This window comes from Cryptomeria japonica, chromosome 3 (assembly GCF_030272615.1).
Source record: "Cryptomeria japonica chromosome 3, Sugi_1.0, whole genome shotgun sequence".
Lineage (NCBI taxonomy): Eukaryota > Viridiplantae > Streptophyta > Pinopsida > Cupressales > Cupressaceae > Cryptomeria > Cryptomeria japonica.
Window position 1 is genome coordinate 453,507,491 of NC_081407.1, and position 23,018 is coordinate 453,530,508.

Consider the following 23,018-nt stretch of genomic DNA (forward strand, 5'->3'; position numbering starts at 1 on the left):
ATCAAGTCTTCATCATTTAATCTTGATCAATCCTATATCAATTGCTTTAGTCTTGTCATGACCTAATTGATATCCTTTCATTTCTAATATATCTCCTAGGGTTTTGTGATTTAATCATTTAATCCTAATTAACATTCCCCTCTATGTTAAATAAATCAATTTATTTATCCTAGATCTCTCCTGTAACAATTAAATATTTCATTTATTGGCTAATTATGTCCCTTTTGTGAATTAATTAATAAATGAGAATTTATTAATTAATCTCACCTAATTTCTATTTCCTCATTTCTAATTTTTCTAATTTTCTAATTCCTCTTTTCCACCTAATTTGCTAATTTATCAAATCTATTTTTCCACTGATTATCCTCTTCTAGTTGCTCCTATTTTTGTGCTTCCTTTGTCATAAGTTGGAAGCATGATTCTCTCAATTTGTCATAAGTGTTAAAATAGCAACATGTCATAACTCTTGACATGGCAACTTTTCCTCACACCTTGCATGGGAAATTCCTCATAGTCATGACATAGAAGGTGTCATAACCTTTCCCTTTTCGAATCATTGTTCCAATTTCAAATCAAATTTCTTTTCTCATCCTCTTTCATGCTAATTTCATCCTTTTATCAATTTGTCTATAAATTGATCTCTTTTCTCAATCATTTTCAACCACGTCTCAAGTATCCCCACACTGGCGATTTTGATATCATCTTGCTTCTATCACACTTGTATTTTGTAGGCTATAGCCACAACACATTTGGAGGAAAAAGAGAAACAATGGAGGTCAATTGAAGGCGATTTTGTTTGGTTTGCATTTCTTTCTTACATCTTATCTTCAATTCTTTCATTGAATGTGATAGGAATTAATTTAATTTGCAATTAAGTTTGTGGTTGCCTAATGTTAATGCTTTTGATGCTTTATTTTGATTTCCTACCTCACAATAACATCTCTACTTCTAATTATTTTTTGATTTTCAAAATCCCATAACTGATAACCAAAGTCATCCATTCCATATCCAACGAAGGTACATTTTTTAGATTTAACATCAAGCTTGGTTCTGTTTTCTTTATTAACATGGACAAAATCTTGACAATCAAAGGTTTTTAGAAAATAATAATTTACCTTTTTACCAGTCCATGCCTCCTTTGGAATGTCACCATCCAAAGGATTTGAAGGTCCTTTGTTTATCAAATAAACATCAGTATGTACAACATTTGCCCTTAAATGTAGGGGCAACCCAACATGCAATCTCATGCTCCTTGCACGCTCCATGATGGTCCTATTCATTCTCTCAGACACACCATTTTCTTATAGGGTTCCTGGAAACATTTTCTACCTTCGGATTTCATTGAAAGAACAGTAATCTTCAAATGCTTTGCTGCAATACTCACCTCCATTATCAGATTTGAAGCACTTCAACTTTTTTCTTGTCTCATTCTCAACCAAAGCTTTCCATTTCTTAAAAATTTCAAAAACATCTGAAATATGTTTAAGGAAATATACCCATGTTTTTGTGGTTGCATCATCTAAAAAAAAACATAATAACAAGAGCCACCAAGAGATGATACCTGTGCCGGTCCCCATACATCCGAATGCACAAGCTCTAACTTCTCACTCTTCTTCTCTTTCCCAACATTGATAAATCTGACTCTTTTTTGTTTACTATAAACACAATTTTCATAGAATTCTAAATCAATCTGCTTCAATCTTGGCAACATTTTCTTAGAGTAAACGATTTTCATCCCTTTCTCACTTATGTGCCCAAGTCTGTGGTGCCACAATTTTGAATCTGTCCTTGCAACATCTATAATAATTGTCCCTACATCAAATTTTTTTGTAGCAGCTAAGGTAGAATAAGTGTTACCAGTACACAAATATAATGTGCCTACCTTTGCACCTTAAACTACTACTAATCCACCTTTAGTGACCTTCCAGACATTGTCTGTAAAGGTAACTATGCAGCCTTCATTGCCTAGTTGTCCTGCTGAAATTAAATTTCTTCTTAAATTAGGAACATGCCTTACCTCCTACAACAACTAGTCATTTCCATTCTGCAACTTGATTTTTATCTTGCCTTTTCCAACAATCTAGAAAATATTTTTTATGGGGTGTGGCATGAAATTAAGCCCCTGAATCTATTACCTAAGAATCATTAATATTATCTAAACATAGAATCAAGGCATCCTGTAAAGTATTACTTGCAACATTAGCTTCCTTACTATCATCTTCATTTTCATCTCCTTGTTTGTTTTTTTGAGACCAGCAATATTTCTTTAAATGTCCTGGATTTCCGTAGTAACATCAACCCTTTCTTCCTCTCAATTGAGAGCATCCTTTCTTTGACTTCCCTCATGACTTCTCACGCCTAGGGCCTTTTCCTCTTTCCTTTGATCTTCCCCTATTCTCTATATTCAAAGAAGTACCTGACGATGTTGAAGTCTCACCTGTGATATTTCATCGCATTTCCTCACTTAGGATAAAACCAACAACATCATCAACTTTCAAAGTGTTTATACCAGAGACAAAGTTACTTATAGCCATAACCAAGCTATTCCAGCTTTTCGACAAAGAACATAAAATTAAGAGATCCCTAACCTCTTCATCAAATTTAACTTTTATAGAAGACAATTGGCTGGTAACTGTATTAAATTCATTTAAATGATCTGCTACAGATCCTCCCTCACTCACTTTCATTTTAAATAAATGCTTTACAATAAATACCTTATTTGAAGCTAAGAGTTTCTCATGTAGTTTAGCTAGTGCCGACATCAAATCTATATCCGTTGTTGCTTTTGATATATTGAATGTTATAAATGGTGCAAGGAACAATCAAATGGTTCCCAGTGCCTTTCTGTCCAGAATATCCCAATCTTCATCTGACATCACGACCGATTTATTTGTCTTTCCTTCCAATGGCTGCCATAGATCCTTTTGATATAGGTGATCCTCCATTTGCATTTTCCATAACTGATAATTCTAGTCATTGAACTTCTCAACCTTTAATTTGGTTTCTTCCATTGCTCCCACTCAAGTTTGAAAGCCCCTACCAATTTATAGAAATACACGGCTCTGATACCAACTGTTAGGGTTTAGGAAGATCTAGAGCAAATACAAATTAAAAATTATATGTAGATACAAACACAAAAGATGAAGAAAAATGCATAACATAGATAACATAGAGATTTAACGTGGTTCACCCAAGATGGGCTACATCCACAAAAAGAAGTTGCCCAATCTTTTCTTATTATCCAGTAAATCAGTACAACACCATTACAATACCTTTTTCATCCTAGGCGCTTATAACATGCAATTTTTTTAGGGCAACATACAAAGTTCTCTATTTTAGGGTTTTTTCAATGCCAATATTTTTCAACAAAAATGGCAAAAAAAATTCCTCAGGGGTTGTTGTACCTAAACCTTGACGAGGATACATAACAAGTGTACAGTACTTGCATGATCAGTCTCCACATATCAACAAAGGAAAAGTTGTGCTATGAATGAGAGGGTCTTTTGTTCAAGTTTGCAATACATGATCTGAATGTCTAAATGGAAGACCCTATTGTTGTTATGCTTATGAATTTTTCAAACAATCTTATAGGGTAATATCTCTTATATACATTGGTCATAAGATTTTATTTGAAGCCAAATGAGAAGAAAAACAATGAATAGTCCATTAGAGAGGCATAGAACCTGATACAAATCAAAGAAAACAAAATATGGTGAGAGAGCAAAGTGTTTTTCAAAGACAGTCTTTAAAGACCAAACAAAGATGGAAGTCGGTAGTCCAAAATAGTAAAGGCAATTTATTTGATTCTTATTTTAAGAGTTCATTAAAAAATGTTGTAGACCTAATCATTTGCAAAAAAAAATAGTGAATGAGAAGACATCCTTGTAGAATAGAAAGGTATGTACACAATCCTCTACAAAGAGAGAAATGACAGTCATAGCCTCAATTAGAGCTAAAAGAAATGCAAAAAATTTAATCAAATAAGTGCTATAAGGTCTCCATAGCAAAGAATAAAGTGAATGAAAATATTGTAGAACAAAATCTTTGAATAGTAAAGTTCATGAAGAACAAGTGAATAGAATTCAAACGAATCAAAAGGCTTTAGTAGAGTTATTAATAATCATCTAAAAGATGGGTGAATACATTCTTCATATAAAAAAATCAAACCCTATCCCTTCATTGTGAAGTTTCAATGTTATGATGAATGCAGACTCTTGAAGAGTGTGCAGTCATAGAGCAACGATAAATAGCACAAATAGTGAACAAAGGGAATCACTTAATGTCTGCACATGAAGATATGAAAGTCATATGGATGACAAAATAAGATGGCCTTTAACCAAAAGGATATAATTCTAGCAAAGAAATGAGTAGTCCCAACACACATGAAATGAAATAATGAAGGTTTGCAGATAGTCAAAGAACAAGTATATGCACAGTATGATTTTTTTTATTCTTATGACAATCCTTATAGGATATCATCTTGATCTAGGGTTTATATTAAAATAGGAAGAGAAATGTTCATTGTCAGTAATAATGACAATAAGCAACAATGACAAGGCTGCATAATATTTTTTAGAGCAATGAACAGTGAAAGCCATGACAATATCATTCCAAGATAATCAACAGTCTTGTTCAAGAAAATAATGGTAGATCAAAAGTAGCATAAAGGATTTGATTGGACATCTATTAATGATAGTATTATTCACCCCATAAATAACACAGCTCCAAGTACATTGAAAAGCGATGAATAAGTTTCTTTTAGGACAACACCATTAAGGATAAGAGAAGGGATAGTCACATAAAATAATAGTTTTGTATTAAAAAGCCACAAAAGATGGTTTGCTAATACAAATTCCATTACTTTCAAAATCCATAAGAACACTGTTAGCCATCAAAGAGATATTAGTAAAAACAAAGACCTGAAAGTTGAGACTAAGCCTACACTTCTTCTTAAGAGAGGTCAAATGAATCAATGAGTATATTGTAGAGAGGACAAAGAGACATTAATAGTTAAAATACAATCAAAAGAAAAGTTCAATGTCTAAGACATAGTAATGTGTGTCTCTGTCAGAGGTCATGTAGAGACAATCATACAATCAAGGCTTGTTGAGTGATAATAGAGTATAAAGAAGAAAAAGATATTAAGCAATGGTTTTTTTATCATATATACTAAAAGACAACTTTGTAGAAGAGATATTTTGAAGAGACTATGTGAAGTGTTAGTGAAGTCTCATTTGCAAGGAGAATAGTAGAAAATCAACAACGAGTATAGATGTTTTAGCCTAAAATTAGAGATGGGACATAAACTTATTGCAAGTACTATCAAGAAAGTGAAAAATCCACACCAAGTCCATAAAGATGTAGAAGTCAATATATAAGATATCATTATATTTCTTTTGTGGTTGTAATCATGACAATAATTCTATTCATTTATTTGTCATGACGTTTATATGATGGCATCTATATTTTGACAACGATTCTTGATAAAGGGATTGTCCTAAAAGATAAAGGATAGTAAAAGGATAGTGAGAAGCTTACATGGAAGAGCCCAACACATTCATCACAGTAAAGATAGAGCAGGAAAGCAATATAATAGTCTTAAAGTACTATTTTGCAGATCTAGAAAGGGGGGAAAATCACTTGTTGACAGTCTATGGTGAATGAGGAAAATGAATTCAAACCTTAGTTGAAAAAGAACAATCAAAATTTGTAGTTGTAATATCAGATGACCGACCTATTCCCATTTAAATAATGATATTATGGTGCCTAATGACTACCTAGACAGAGAACAATGGAGAATCATCAAACTAATCATTTGAAGATTCAACATTTCAATCAAAAGGTAGTATATTCAAGGAAAGGATAAGTGAGAGCTGGAACATGATTTTATGACAGTGATATCACTGTGACAACCAAAAGAAAAGATGGATCATTATTGCAGCAAGCTTCACGAGGACATAAAACACAATCTCATACAATACATGGGGAAGAGTACAGTCAAGATATGGAACTATCTTCCTTAAGAGCATATTCAAAATTTATAGTAGACCCTAGCTTCAGTTTTTATAGAAAAATACATCACAATGTGGAGACTAAGTCAAATTCAAGTGCAATCAACTTGTTGGATTGGTTGAATAGACAAAAATTCTGAGAGAGGGGGTGAATTGATATTCCCATAGATTCTAAAACTTTCCACAACTTCTAAACCTTTTACTGATATACCAATTTTATTAATTAAGCTTATCAACATGAAATACAAAATACAAAATAAATGAGAAACACAACCACAAATGGAACATTGGATTTTATACGTGGAAAACCAAAATGGGAAAAACCATGGAGAGTGTTAGCTCTAAAGATAATATACCTAGTTATATGGTGTTTACAAAATGGGGTAGCTCACTGCCAAATTACAAAAGCATCTTATGTTGGAAAGCTTACTATAATAGATACAAATGAATTGAGGAAAGTTGTATCTCCAAATGCATGAGATCAATTCCAGATTAAGCTCAGATCACAACTCAAAAAAATTAAGTAGATCTAGTAAAGGATTACTGTACCACTATCCACAAATACCTGCAACGGATCCAGTAAAGGATTATTGCAATGTTCACCACAAATTTGCGTGCTCCTTACTCTACCACATAACACATAGTCCTCTAATTCACATTCTACACTTCTTCTATCATGCTACCACACACTTCACTTACTACTTTTGCTAAATGCATACACACACACATATACCGAAAAACTTATACATTGAGATAATATGTCGGCCAAACACAAATAATATGTTATTCAGATCAACACGTTATCCAATAAAACCTTAACCAAAAACAAATTCGACCTCCACAAGACCTTCTACATGCTTTCTTCACACATTTTATTTACCAAACCATATACCTTAATTACTAGAATAGAACAGGGGTTTGTCGGACCCATAGATATAGACCCATAAACACAAAACTCCAAGCATGACAACTCCTAACTCCAAAATATAGATACCGTGTATACCACAAATGTTGAAACATAAAAAATGATAGATACAATCAGATACAACTGATATGATTGATGTCAAAACACACAACTCATACTAGGACATAATGTAAACCGAGATAAGTACAACTCAAGATTATGGAGATGAGGATCTTCCAAAAATAGCTCCAGTAGATCATTTATGCCTTGCATCATATCTCATACCTTTCTTCCAGCAATACCAAAACTGCTTCCAGTAGCATACACCATCTGACTCTAGTCGGATAACCAGATTTCACATCAATGACAACAATGACAATATTCTAAAAAATCTCCCCCTTTGTCATTGATGGCAAAACATCTCAGAAAAACATAATGCATGAAACTCAAAACTCCGTGTTACTCATATGATTGATATCTTTGATACACTACCTATTTCTATGTCTTCATTTCTTTCCATTCATGTTTATCTCCCCATTTGACAACAATGAAAAAGGGTGCCTTCAATTTGAGATGATCATAAAAGGAAATGTCCAAATTGTACACTAACCCAAAAGAAATTCTCAACTACTCTTCTTCTGAAATATTTGCTTGTATTTTTCCTTCAGTTTCGAAAGAAGAACCTCCCAAGAATGACCAGCTAATTTGCTGCTAATTGATAAACTTCTACAACAACATGAGAAAAGTTGTTTAGAGCAAACAGATTCTGCTCATACTCAACTGCACTATCAAGTAATGTTAATAAATGTTCCAACTTTGCTTCAACAATCTCCTTAACCTTAAACAAAATACTTGCAAAATCTTCTCTTTATCTTTGCAACATTAACAATTCAACCTGAAGAGAATTCCCCATTTTCCTCTTCTCTCCACCCTTGTCACTTAGAAATTCAAATGATTTACCCAAGGAACACAATTCTTCTTCAATCGCATCAATTTTGGCTTTGTGTTTCATTGCAGTGCTACTGGACGAGATGTTGTCTCTACTATTAGATATGCTGCTGCTAAACCGATAGATCTTAATGCAGGCAACGTCTTTTTCTAGTGGTCCCCCCCCCGGCTGGGATTGTGAAGGTGGCCATGAAAGATAATATCTATACACCTTTCTCGCACTGTCGATACAAACTATCATTTCTTCTATGCATTTAAATAAGGCCTGATGAGTTGAGACATTGTCATATTTTTATCCTTAGAACTCTTGAGCTTTTGTCATATTTTGATTTACATAGTAGTAATTATGTATTGGAAGTTTACTATATGTATTTCAGATGTTAGCCTGAACCTATTAAAACATGTTTTGTCTTTGCTAGTTTATTCCTGAAGCCATGTGATTCATTCATGTTTCGATGCAGATTGTTTAGGGCAATATCATGTGTGAAATTAATAGATGTCTTGATTAAATAAAATATGTATGTATGTTCTTGTATGTTATTTCTTTTGAAGTGCAGGGAATAAATGATGCTGTGGTGGAAACTCGCCTATCATGCCAGTTGCAGGAAGAGATATTCAAGAAGATGACTGAAAGATCGAACAACAAAAATGTTGAAAAGCATAAGGAATGGCGTAGGAGAAGCAATCATGCGATAATACCGATGTCTAACTAAAGTGGACATTGGTGTTGTAAATACTGCCACAGTATGTTATGACTGTGGTTTGGTTTAGATCCGCATTTTCTGTAGCTTAACTCCAGCTATCTCCTTTCTTGATTAGTTATCTGCCTCTTCTGTTCAGCATGATTTGTGTTGTCTAAAGTAGATGATTTCTTTTAAAATAAGCTCTTCATCTCTTCTCAGAGGTTAGATAGAAAAAGAGAGAAAGTAGAGCAAAGGATTTTTACCAGTGTTTTTGAGTTTCTTTTCATGTTGAATCATGTAATGAATTCCAAAGAATGATGAGTAAAAATATGTTATTCTGAGCACTTAGAGTTGTTTTTGGGAAGCCTGGAATCACTCACCCAAGGGGCCCCACTTGGTGAGTGTTCCTGTGCATTTGTTAAAGATTATTTTTCTTTCCTTAGTTGCAGTAGACGTTCTTGCATTGACTATTCTTGCAGCCACTGGAAATAGATCCACTGACTATTCTTGTAACCAAACCAAAATAGAGTAATTTCTATTTATCAGCATTGAACTTAGCAGTATTGCTTGAATGAATTTATGTTAATGCAGAATTTTTCCTTTAGCCTTTCAATAGTTTCAATTCTTGCTTATCTTTTCTGCATAATGTTAGTTGATGTAGTAATGCAGAGTAGTTATTGCAAGAACTTAGTGCATATATAGTGCAAACCCATTTCAAGTATTATGTCCCTGGGTTGACAATAAAATGAACACTAGCTATAGAAATAGTGACTTTACCAAGTGAATGTCCAAACTTCAGGTTGAGACTTCAACAAGAGTTATTATTCTTATTGTTGGGTTGTACATTTTTGGTGCCGTTGTTGGGGATGGTGTCAAACTAAGAACCTGTTATGTTTATTGTCTTTTCAGTTTCAGTTAATTATTTTTCTGGCATTCTTGATTGTTCAAAAAAAATTCATGAATCTGCATGCATAGGTGAAGAAGAGATGTTCAAGGTAGATTTTTGTCGTCATCCTAATCATGTAGAAATTAATTCCCCAAATATAAATCCTTTTGCTAAACTTTATCAAACCCCAGAGAACTTGAACCACCTTGAATCTGAATTTCTAGAAGGCAGTCTTCAGTTCCTCTTTGGACCCCAAGAAGAAGAATTTCTTATAGTAACTCCCCCCACAAGTCCAATGCAAGGAAATCCACCTCTTGGTGGAAATAATCCACCACCACCACCTTTGGACCCAACATTTGAATTCCCCATATCTAATCAGCATGATAATTCTAATCTCAAGAACATTCCAGCTTCTTCCCTCCCTAAATTCTATAGATTAGTGATAGAGGATCCAGACACATTTCTGTTTAAGTTTTATGTTCTCTGTAGGAGTTTTGATTATACTACAGATGCCCATAGACTCAAAATATTTCCTGCCACTTTGAAGGAATCATCTCTAAGATGGTTTATGAGCTTGGTTAGTAGCACAATCAATACATGGGATGAGATGAAATGATTTTTTCTTGCAAAGTATAAAGATTATTGTAGAGGCACTGATCATCATGGGGATGATATCTTTAGAATGACACAGAAAGAAGATGAGAGTCTCGAAGATTATCTGGAAAGGTTTCTTTTTAGTGTCAAAAATTCCAAGCATAGTACTCTAAATGAAGATTCCCTCAAGTTGATATTTTTTAAGGGAATTAGCGATGAATGCATTGATTCTTTGGATCTTATGGGAGGAGGTGATATTACACAGTCCACATGGAATGAAATAGGACAAATTTGTAAGAAGTATTCCAGATCTACTTCTAAAAAGAATAGGTGTTTCAATCCAGGAGTGCCTTCATCAACATCTAGTACTGGAGTTTCTAGAATGGAACTTAGCCATTTATTGAAGGACTTTAAGGAGGACATCATAAACAATATGGCTACTCAGTTGGATACACTCTAAGCTAAGAAGAAGCATGAAGAAGCTAATGCATTTCTTGCATAATTTTGCCCTCATTGTAGACAACGAAAAAAGGACTACAGATGTAAAATGGTTGTGAATCTTGAGGTTCCTGACTTCAAGCCAATACAAGGTGAGGATGAGCAAGTTTTCTATGTTTCTCAAAGAAAGACAAATTTCCAAAGACAAGGTGTGCCTGTGGATCCACTTTCTTTTTCTGGTTATAGTGGAAATTCTTATGTACCAAATAATCAATGGCAATCACCATATGCTCAAAATTTTGGTAATTATCCAAACTGGTATGGTTCTCAAGGCCAAGGGAAGAATTTTGCTAATCAAATGTCACAGTGGCAGCAACCACAGGGAAATTGGTATCTACCTCAAGGCCAAGGAAGCCAATTTCAAGGGAATTGGCAACCCACTCCTCAATGGAGGGGGAGTCAGCCATGGACTACCTAATCTTTTGGTTATCAATAACCTACTCAGCAACTGCAACCGCCTGCAATAATGCCTCCCCCTACAGCCAATGTTATCCCACCTAAACCAACACAATTTCCCACTCAGCCAATGCCAAATCCTAATATTAAATCTCACCAACAACAACAAGCTTATTCAACTGACCCTAATCAATACCCAACCTATTCTCTATCTATAAGTGATATTCACCTCCAATCTAGGACAACTCTGCCTAATCCGTCTCCTCCAGTTATCACTGAGGTACAAGAAGAACAAGAAATCTCTAATCCAATAGACACAATACCTCAGAAGCAGAGATTACCACCATTTCCCCAGAGATTACAAGAAAAGGAATTTCTTACAGAATAGGAGCAAGGTTTTGATATCATAGATCAATTGAAACATGTCTGTGTTAAAATTCCATTGTTGCAAGCAATACAAGATGTTCCTATATACAGTAAGGCACTTAGAGAAGCATGTCGAAAAAAATCTGGTAGGAAGAAGAAGGATCTGCAAACAGTGCATGTGATGGGTCAACTAGCAGATATTATATTAGGAAAGGTTTCAATTCATAAATATTTTGATCCAAGTAGTCCTATTGTGAGTATAGTCATTAATGGCAGCCAGATAAGGAATATTTTAGTTGATTTAGGAGTAGCCATTAATGTGATGACAAGAGAAGTAATGCAGCAGCTTGAAATCAATAGTCTAAGGCCTACACCCACAGTTCTATAGCTTGTTGATGCCTCTACAGTGTGACCTGATGGTATGATTGAAGATGTAGTTGTTATTTTGGATTCTTGGGAATACCCTGCAGAATGTATGATTCTATCTCCAAAGGCAACACTAGGGGGATATCCGGTGATTTGGGAAGACCTTGGCTTGCCACGACTGATGTATATATTGGATATAGATCAGGGGATATGACTATTTCAGACGGGAACTCTACAAAAACATTAGCTTTGTATTCTCCTGCACAACCCCAATTTGATCAACAACAAGTCATTTGGCCTACTTTGGGAGAAGAATATGAGGGAGTTGACTCTATTAATCACCTTATGATGATTAATCAAGGACCATTCATGCAATTACATGATGAAGACTCAATTCTTTATAAAATTCTGACAAATGAGTTGATACAAGAACAACAATTGCAGGAGTTGGTACCAAATATTGCAAATTTAGACTTTCCTATAGCCACTGATATATTGCATACTTTGTTGCCGCAGGAAGTTTGTACTTCTCATTTTTCTAATATATCCCAAATTGATCTTACTATCAAAATAGAAGTTGATTTGAACAAATGTTTGAATATCAATAGTGATCTTTCAGATACTCAAAAGGTAGCACTCGTGGACTTGCTTAAATGTCATAAAAATGCCTTTGCATGGGATTACAAAGACATGCATGGAATAGATCCAATAGTTTGCACCCACTGTATCTATATAAAAGAAGAATGTTGCCCACTCAGACAACCACAAAGAAGAATCAATCCTTCATTAAAAGAAATAGTTAAAAAGGAATTGCAGAAGTTGTTAAAGGTTGGGTTTATCTATCCTATCTCTGATAGCCAATGGGTAACACCTTTAGTAATAGTTCCTAATAGAGGAGGGAAATGGCAGGTATGTGTTGATTATAGAGATTTGAATTTAGCAACAAGAAAAGATCATTTTCCATTGCCATTTATGGATCAGGTATTAGACGCTTTGGCTGGGAAGAGATATTTTTCATTTCTTGATGGATTCAGTGGTTACAATCATATTCAGATAGCCCCGGAGGACCAAGAAAAGACAACATTTACTTGTCCTTGGGGCACATATGCATATTTTGTTCTTCCTTTTGGATTGTGTAATGCTCTAGCCACTTTTCAAAGAGTAGTGATCAGTATATTTTAAGATATTTCTCAAGACATCATGGAAATTTATATGGATGACTTTACAACTTATGGTTCTGAATTTGAAGAAGCATTGGGGAACCTGAAAAAAGTTTTACAATGGTGTGAATACTATAGTTTGTCATTAAACAGTGAGAAGTGTTTCATAATGATGCAGGAAGGAATAGTCCTTGGTCATCATATCTCTATAAAAGGAATACAGGTTGACCCATCAAAGATTGAAGTCATTCAGAATATCAAAGATTTCAACAAAATCGCAAGTCCCTTATATTCATTACTTACCAAGGATATGAAATTTAGATGGACTTCTTCATGCAATGAAGCTTTCTTGAAGCTTAAGCATGCTTTGACCCAATCACCAGTTCTTAAAGGTCTGAATTGGTCTTTACCATTTCAAATTCATACAGATGCATCTAATTATGCAATAGGAGTATTATTAGGATAGAAGATTGATAATTTGGAAAGTGCAATATATTATATTAGCAAGAACTTGCAGGGGCCTGAGTTAAATTACACAGTCACTAAAAAGGAAATGTTAGCAGTTTTATTTGCACTCAACAAATTTAGGCACTATATCACAAGGTATCCCATATTTATGCATACTGATCATACTGCAATAAGATATCTCATGAATAATCCTTCAATTACCAGTAGATTAGCTTGTTGGTTATTGTTGATGTAGGAATTTGATATCACAGTTGTTGATAAACTAGGGAAGTCCAATGTGGTTGCAGATTATCTTTCAAGACTTCAGTTACAGGAAGATTCTACAGCCATAGATGATGCTTTTCTGGATGAACATCTATTCCTTATACAAGCCCACACTCCTGGTATGCTGATATTGCCAGCTATTTAGCTGCTGCTAAAATGCCCCTTCATTTCTCTCCTAAGGAAAGAAGGTTGTTAGTAGAGAAAAGCTTTAACTTCTCATGGATTGCTGATTGTTTGTTTTATACTAGACCTAACCAAGTCATGAGAAGATGTGTAAGAGAAGATGAAACATATGATATCCTGCATGCATGTCATGATGAGCCGTGTGGAGGATATTTTGCTGCTAAAAGAACAACACTCAAAATACTGAATACAAGATATTATCGGCCCACATTATATAAGGATGCAACACAATATACAAGAAAATGTGACAAATGCCAGCGAATGAGGAGACCTACTAAATCCAATGAGATGCCATTGTATCCACAAATATTGGTTGCACCGTTTGATAAATGGGGATTAGATTTTGTTGGCCCAATTGATCCACCTAATGGCAACTCCTACATTTTAGTATGTACAAATTATGTAACCAAATGGGTGGAAGCCCGTGCCATGACACATGCAATATATAATAAGGTGGTTGAGTTTCTTTATGAGGATATATTTACAAGATATGGAGTACAAAGGGAAATTGTATCAGACCAAGGCCCACAATTTACTTCAACATTGATTGTAGCCTTGGTCAATGAATACAATATAAGGCACAAAAAATCTACCCCATATCATCCACAAGCTAATGGACAAGTAGAAGTTACAAATAGGGAGCTTGAGGCTATTCTTACCAAGACAGTAGTTGTTCATAAAAAAGACTGCTCTCATAGGCTTTCAGAAGCAATTTGGGCATACAAAACAACTTGGAAGACACCAATTGGTTTTACACCTTTTGAGATGGTGTATGGAAAAGTAGCAATGGTGCCTATTGAGTTTGAGCATAAAACTCTGAGGACAGCTTTGCAATTAAATATGACACTTTCTGAAGCACAAAAGGAATGTATTCAGCAATTGAATGCTTTGAATGAATGGAGAAAAATGGTTGTCTAGCAGACAAAACTGATACAAAATCAGAGAGAAAAGTGGCATGATAAATATATCAAAGAGAAAAAGTTCAAAGCTGATGACTGGGCAATATTGTATGACTCTAGATATAAAGATACTATGGGAAAGCTGCAAACTAGATGTTTAGGTCCATATGAGATAGAGGAAGTTTTCAACAATGGAGTTGTTCGTTTGACCACAATTGACCCAGTTCGGTTTAAGATTTTGGTGAATGGTCACCAATTGCATCTTTATCATAAGCCGGCCAACAAAGAGGAGTTCTTGAAGCAATTTGCTAAAAAGGATCAAACACAAGTTCTTGCAGCCACTGATCAAGTTCCTTCAACAAATGAGCAAAGTAATGGAGGTAAGGTTCCTACAACCACTGTATTGAACATTCTTGCCACTTCATAATTCTCCTTGCGTCATTTCACAAAAATATTTCCATGTCTTATGGAAATATTCTTCTCCAAAAATAAAATTTCCAACCATGTCATCCCATCTCATTTTCTTATCTGTCATTTCATTTCATTTCACCTTTCTTTTTGTACAACTACAGGTATGTACATATTATATTTTATTTTAATTACGCATTTATGATTTCATTATGATACACTTCCCTACATCCTTTCCGCCTATGTGGACACGTGCCAAAGTAATTTGGGGGTGTTTTATGGTTCGATTTCCAAAATTAGTAATTACTCATCCTTTCCGGTACCTTGATTTGATTACTTGCCATCATTTCTTTAACAAGATATTCTTTGGCATAAGAAAGTAATAAAATCTACCACCAAATTCGGAGATATGTAAGGAAGTTTCAATTTTTAGTTTGTAGAATATTTTGGTTCTTCATTTCTCAGCTGCAGATTTTGCTACATTAACAGAGTAAGAAATGGGTGGAGATCCAATCCGCCATGAACCAACAGTTCATGATGCGTTGCTACAGGATGCTCTTTTTTTAGCATTATTTTAGGCAGCATGGTTAGATTGTTTACTTTATGAAAATCAGGGATTATAATAAAGAAATTGTCGCGAAGTTTATTTATTCATTCAACGAAGGAGAGGCTATTGTTAAAGGATTAAGGGTCATTGCTACGAAGCACCAGATAGTTGAAGTTACAGGGTTGTCGCGGGAAGGAGAATTGTTTCTAGAATCAAAAGATGCCAAAAGCGCCAAAGCAGAGTTTACACTTCTCAAAAATGGACCTCTAATAGTGGACAAGCAAGGAACCAGGAGGGTTTCCCTAGCAGCAAAGTGGCCCCAAGTGGCTTTATATGTAATGAAATACATTACTTGCGAAGGGAGGTATTCAAATTTATATTCACCCCATTTAAAATTGCTTAGTCATTTATAGCATGGTTGGAGAGTGAATGTCCCTAATTTTCTATACCACCTCATTTCTATAAGTGCCAAAGAAACACGGAAGAATGAAAATCTGGTGTAGGAGCACCTAGCTTCATTCTCAGCTTCATTTTCATCACAAGTTTTCTTTTTGTTTGTTTTAATTTGGAAAGTTGTTTAGGATGTTTTTGAAGTTGTTCTAGGTTGTTTGGATGAGTTTTGAACTCATTATGTGGTTTTGGTTTCTTGTTTTCATCTTTTTGCTCAAAGTTGCCAGTTTAGTGTTGCCTGGCAAAATGATGGAAAAATGAGTTTTTTTTGTGGTCTTTGTTTTGAAAAGGTTTTAGACATGTTTCATGCTTGGGTTTTAGGTATGAGAAGTATTTTTAGGGGATGGTGAGTTTTGGAGGTCAATCTTGCATTTTCTAGGCACCAAAAGTTGTCATTTAGGCATCAAAATGTGAAAATTGAGTGCCCTTGGACATGTACTTGTCCATACAGGAGGTTAACCAACTTGGAGAGGTATTTAATCTCCTATTTTATCTATTGTAAGGGTTGATCATTCAGAGTTAAGAAGCATTTTGGAAACTTACACTAGTTTTGTTTGGTTTTTCTCTAGTTTTTGGCTCCATGTGAACAGCAGTCCGTACACCAGCTGTACTTGGTCATACTTTTCTTGAATTTTCTGACTCTAATATGTTTTCTTAAACTTTTCCCTTTGGTGGCATTTGATTTTATCAAGTTTTGAGTTTGTAGCAAAATTAGTTTGATTTGACAGTTTCACTGCCTTGTCTAGGAATTGGCAAGGATGCTTGACCAACTTGGCTTCTTGGAGTCCTAAAATGCTCATGGCTTCCCAAGAACTAGTTGGTCAATTTTTAGACTATGTAAATACATGTTTTGTTTTCAAGAATGCAGGTGTAAGGAGTTTTGGTGGCCATTAAGCCCTAGGCAAGTGTGCCATTTGGCTAGGGTCTTGAAGAAATTTAATGCTTTGCTCTTCTATAGAAAGTGCATTTTATAGTTGAACAGACTTGCCTTGATGTTGAAGTTTGTATGCCAAGGAAAAGAGGCTTTCTAAGTCACGAGGAGATTGTTTGCAAGTTTAGTTTATGAAAATAATGTAAAAAATAGTGAGTCACTGTTTTAGAGTCAATTTCCTTTCATTAGCCTACTCTCCATCATGCATTGGAGCTTGTAAGGTTGTTGTACCTCCTTCTAATTGCTTTCAAACAAGCACAAGGAGTTTTCTTTATGTCATCTATGAGTTTGAAGTTGCCAAGATCAATCAATGATCTTTGAGGCAAGATTTTGGAATACCAATTTGCTGTCACAGTCAACTAGGACTGAGTTTTACATTTTCTTGAAGTTATATTTGTAATCTCCTTCTTCTAAATGATAGATATGAAGGACAATAAGCCACCTAAGGCTGAGCCTTGTTAAGGAGCACCAAAACAGACTTTTGTGAAGTGTTCTCACAATGAAAGTGCAGGTCACACTACAAAAAACAGTGAAAGACAAAAGGGCAGCAACAGTTAGCTTGACAGTGAATTAGTCCATTTTGTAATTGCCTAATGCTTGTATGTAGGGATAACATGACTCTTCTTTTCTTCTAGATGGTAGACATTCTCACATGTTGAATGTAATTGGTTTTGTTTGCAAATGATGTGTTTGAAAGAGGCAATATTGGAAAAGTTGTAAAACGTTGCATTTTCCTCATAAGCAACTTTTTGTAAAAACTTGTTCTTCAAACTTTGAAGTGTAAATATTCTTATTTGTGGCTTAATTAGTCAGTACTATGATGGCACTAAGGTCTCTTGTCCACATTGGAGGTTTATAGCTTGAAACTTGGTTTTTCACCATCAAAACCCTTCAAAACCCTCCCTTTTCACCCATTTTTGGGACAGTCATGGAGAAGGCCTTAGAGACCCTGAAACTCTATGAATATTCAAGTATTCCCAAAAGGGCATCCAAAAATGTGAAGCTTTTGTTCTGGAAGTCCATCGTTTGAACGGGGTGAGCACAAAACCCCTAATGGAGGGCTAATTGCCTAGTAGCCCGTTTTAGGCCTAAAAACAAGGTTTTGACAAATCAGGTATGCAAATGAAGGTAGAAAAGCATGAAATCCAACAAAACAAGTTGAAACAGGTCAACCTAACATGAGTTCAACCTATTTGGTGAATTTGGCTTCATAAGATGGTTTTGCAGCCCTTGGAAGGATGTCATCAAACTAGGGAGTTGGAGCTTTTGAGTAGCCAAGATGAGTTTGACATAGGGAGGTGGAGCAAGGTGAGTTGTTAGACTGCCTTTGAACTGTTTGCACTCTGACCTTGGTGTTTACACCTTGAAAATAGTAAGGAACTTTTGCCTAGCAAATATACTAGTCGCTTAACAACCACCCAGCACTATCCTCCCTATCAAAATCGTTCTGTCAGCCATCATGGTTTGATTAAATTGCTTGTAGAATGTTCTCTTAGAGATGTTTCGTAGATGGAATGGGGGGTATTTGAAGACATATTGTAGTTTAGGGTTGAAGATGCTCCTATTGCAAATGTGCCAATAGTTCAAAAAGAAAATATTGAAGAACCCTCTTCTCCTATAGTTTCTACATAGAATGAATTGCTCATCATTGAAGGAGTTATGGCTATTATGGAGGAAGAGATGATTGAGACAAATGTGGAACAACCCTCCACTTCTCTTCAAAGAGAATCACCATCTTCTAAAAGAAAAGGGAAGGAATTGAAAATAATTGATGCAGATGAAGAACCTATGGTTCAGCTGTAGGCAACTCGAGTTTCTCCTACAACCAAGAGGCATAGGTCTAAAATAAATACTCCTACAGAAAATCCAAAGGTAGAAACAATTGTTGTAGCCACTCCAAAGGTTTATGTGAGAAGGATTCGGAGTAAAACCTAGAAGGCTCATCCAGTAGTTGATCTGACAGAGGTTATTCAGTGGAAACATCAGAAGAAGGAAGCCCTACAAATGTTGAAACTCAAAGAAAGATGACATTGATAGACTCTCAAATATTTCATATGTGGTAGAGCATATTGAGGAACCTATTGAAGAGATTCCACGACCTAAGGTATCGCCTATTAGACCTCCATCATCCCTAAGCAGTTTATCTATTGCATTAACATTTTATAGACAATGGGAAATAGAGAGGGCTAGATTGCAAGGGGTTATTGACAAACAAAAATGAGAAATTGAAAAGAGAGATAACAAAATTGAAGAATTAGAGGCTAAAGTTGATACAATCACTAGTATGGTCCCCGAATTGATGCAATGTAGGGCACCACCGAAGGTTTATGCTCTGCATTTAAGGGAGCGGTATTTAAATTTCAAATTGAACCGCATTATTAGGGACCTTAGCCCCTCTTTAGAAACCCCTGAGGAATTTTATGATGCTTACCAAACTTCTCCAGCAGCTATGAAAAATTTGTTATGTGAATGTTATTTACATAACTATGTTGTAGCTTTAGATAGTGAGTGGAATCCTTTGTTATATATTGGTGATATCCATATAAAATCTTTGATGTCATGGATTCAAAATGAGATCAACATGGGGGCACAAGCTAGAGCATACACGGATTTTGAATTTGATTGTCCATTGACATTGAGGAAGGAGGAAAAAGAGCCAACAGTTATTTATTATGAATGGCAGAAGTTACTGGTAAGGTAAGATGTTAGGAATCTAGTGTTGTCGATGAGGGAAGAAATATACCAAGCATATGAGCATTTAGTTCAAACTGAAAGTGCGGCTGCAATTGATGGTTTAACTCAGCGCTGGAATAACTTGCTAGAAGAATTAAAGTAGGGAGAACCTCATTCACTACCAAATTTCCAAGCAGCTATGCAAAGAGCCCCTAAATATATACAACTGGGTAGAGAGATAACCAATAACTGGGTACCTTTGATCTTCCAGCCTCCTATTCTTATGTGGCCACTATTGGGATGTAAGACTACAGATAAGCCCTATGAAGTAGTTACAGAAGAAGCCAGATGATCCAAGTTGGAAAAGATGAAATGATTTTACTGGAATTTAGCTTCAAGAGGAACAGGTCAAGGAACCATTGGTGACCTAAGAGTTAGTGCAAGAATAAAAAAAATTCCTCTTGCTGGAGGATCAACAAGATCTTAAAGTTGGAGGGCATGACGAGTTGAGACATTGGCATATTTTTATCCTTAGAACTCTTGATATTTTTTCATATTTTGATTCACATAGTAGTAATGATGTATCAGAAGTTTACTATATGTATTTCAGATGTTAGCCTAAACCTATTAAATCATGTTTTGTCTTTGCCAGTTTATTCCTGCAGCCATGTGATTCATTCATGTTGCCATGTGGATTGTTTAGGGCAATATCATGTGTAAAATTAATAGATGTCCTGATTAAACAAAATATGTGTGTATGTTATTTCTTTTGAAGTGCAGGGAATAAATGATGTTGCGGTGGAAGCTCGCCTATCATGCCAGTTGCAGGAAGAGATATTCAAGAAGATGATTGAAAGATCAAACAACATAAATGTTGAAAAGCATAAGGAATAGCGTAGGAGAAGAAATCACATGATAATACTGATGTCTAACTCAAGTGGACATTGGTGTTGTAAATACCGCCACATTATGTTATGATTGTGGTTCGGTTTAGATCCGCATTTTCTTTAGCTTAACTCCAGCTATCTCCATTCTCGGTTAGTTATCTGCCTCTTCTCTTCAGTGTGATCTATGTTGTCTAAAGTAGATGATTTCTTTTAAAATAAGCTCTTCATCTCTTCTTAGAGGTTAGATAGAAAAAGAGAGAAAGCAGAGTAGAGGATTTTTACTAGTGTTTTTTAGTTTCTTTTCATGTTGAATAATGTAATGACTTCCAAAGAATGATGAATAAAAATATGTTATTCTGAGCACTTAGAGTTGTTTTTGGGAAGCCTAGAATCACTCACCCAAGGGGCCTACTTGGTGAGTGTTCCTGTGCATTTTTTAAAGATTATTTTTCTTTCCTTAGCTACAGTAGACATTCTTGCATTGACTGTTCCTGTAGCCAAACCAAAACAAAGTGATTTCTGTTTATCAGCATTGAACTTAACCAGTATTTCTTGAATGAATTTATGTTAATGCAAAAGTTTTCCTATAGCCTTTCAATAGCTTCAATTCTATCTTTTTTGCATAATGTTAGTTGTTGCAGTAATGCAGAGTAGTTGTTGCAGGAACTTAGTGCATATATAGTGTAGACCCATTTCAAGTATTACGTCCCTGGGTTGACAAATGAACACTAGCTATAGGAATAGTGACTTTACCAAGTGAATGTCCAAACTTCGGGTTGAGACTTCAACAAGAGTTATTATTCTTATCTTTGGTTGGACAAGGCCCTTTGTGCATCATTACACTTCTCAAGCATACTCTACATATCATCGCCTTCTTTTTCTAAATCTTCAACATCAACAGGTTGCTCAATCAATTATTCCTTTACAATCTCAGACAGGGATTTCGAAAGCACATCACTAACATCTTCAATCTAGATATTGCTCTAGACCAAATGATTTATCAAAACATCCTCAATCCTATCCGCCTCTACAAAATTTAGACACATCTTTCTAATCTTTCTTATTCCGTCTATACTACCAATGATCTCCAACAAGTTAGACTGATCATCAGATTCTTTTACTTACTTCTCTACAACAACCAACTCTCCCTTAGCTACAGGAGAATCTGGATCTTCAATTACAACAGTGTCATTCTCCTTCTGATCCTTCTTTTGCTTCATAGATTTTGGGGCACTCGTAGGCACATACTCTCTCCTTTTCATCTTTTCAGAGGAAGAACCTTCTCTAGTAGGACCGATAGTAGGGGATACCAGACCAATATTAAAAAAGATTTGAAATAAACATTACATGCATCCTCTCTCTTATCCAATCCATTCAAATATCTAAAAAATTGTCATGCAACCAGGACTCCAGATTCCCATATCACATTTTCATTAGCCAAAAGGGACCCCAAACAATATATAGCTAAATATACAAGTAGTGATCCAAATCAAAAGGGGTAACCTTTCTCTTTTGACATCTTGATGTTTTCTAACAATAAATTCCTTAGCAATCCACACAAATAGAACACTCTATCTTCCATAACAAGCATATGTGACATGATTCAACCAACAAGGATCTCCCTTAAGCGGTTAAGCTTTCAAGCAAGAGACCAAATCTCTAATAACAATTGTTGGATTGGTTGAATAGACCAAAAATTTTAGAGGGGGGTGAATTGGTATTCCACAGATTCTAAAACTTTTCACAACTTCTAAACCTTTTACTGATATACCAGTTTCATTAATTAAGCTTATCAACATGAAATAGATAATACATAATAAACAAGAAACACAGGCACAAATGGAAATCATATTTTAAACATGGAAAACCCAAATGGGAAAAACCACAGAGTGTTAGCTCTCAAGATAATATAGCTAGTTATATGATATTTATAAAATGGGGCGACTTGTTGTCAGATGGCTCATTGCTAAATTAAAAAAGTGACTCACTATTGGAATGCTCACTGCAATAGATATAAATGAATTGAGGAAAGTTGCATTTACAAATGCATGAGATTAGTTCCAAATTAAGGTCAGATCACAACTCACAAAACTTACAGTAGATCCGATAAAGGATTATTGTACCACTATCAAAAAATACCCACAACAATTTGATAAAGGATTACTGCAACATTTGTGTCTTCCTTACTTTGACACACAACACATAGTCCTCTAATTCATACTTTGCACTTCTTCTATCACGTTACCACACACTTTTCTTACTACTTATGTTAAATGCATACACACACACATATACCAGAAATCTTATACACCAGGATAATATGTCGACCAAGCACAAATAATATGATGCTCAGATCAAAACATTATCCAATAAAGCCTTAACCAAAAACAAATTTGACATCCAAAAGATCTTCTACATGCTTTCTTCGCACATTTTATTTTCCAATGCATATACCTTGATTACTAGAATAGAACAGGGGTATGTTAGACCTGTAGA